Here is a 496-nt window from a genome sequence, read left to right as displayed (position 1 = left end):
AAGAAGGAAAAAACTTGCATTTGTCTGGACCACATTGCTGTTGATGTTGTCAATGTAGCAGTGAAACCGGTTTTCATGATTACAACCAAACTCCTGTGTACTCTGCATACTCACACACACACACACACACACACACACACACACACACACACAGAGTTTTCTCATGGGTGCCGATACAGCCAAAACAAAATACACTATCATGCATTATATGCTCTACTGGTCCAACACTAACAAGACCGCTGATCTTCAACAACCACAACACACACCACTGTGCACAATAACAGCTATTGTCCTCCACCCAGGTCTCCGTGGTGATGGTGGTCACCACCTGGACACTGCTTGGCATCCTCATCATCACATTTTTTTAAATCCTGTTTCAATGTTGTATCCTTCTCTCACTCCGATGTGTGACAAATGTTTTTTCTTGTCTGCCGCATGTGTGAATGGTGTGATGTGAGTCTCGCCTGTGTGCATGTGTGGTCTGTCCTCCTGTCAG

Source organism: Lampris incognitus, chromosome 3 (genome assembly GCF_029633865.1).
Source record: "Lampris incognitus isolate fLamInc1 chromosome 3, fLamInc1.hap2, whole genome shotgun sequence".
Lineage (NCBI taxonomy): Eukaryota > Metazoa > Chordata > Actinopteri > Lampriformes > Lampridae > Lampris > Lampris incognitus.
This window is presented reverse-complemented; position numbering follows the sequence as displayed.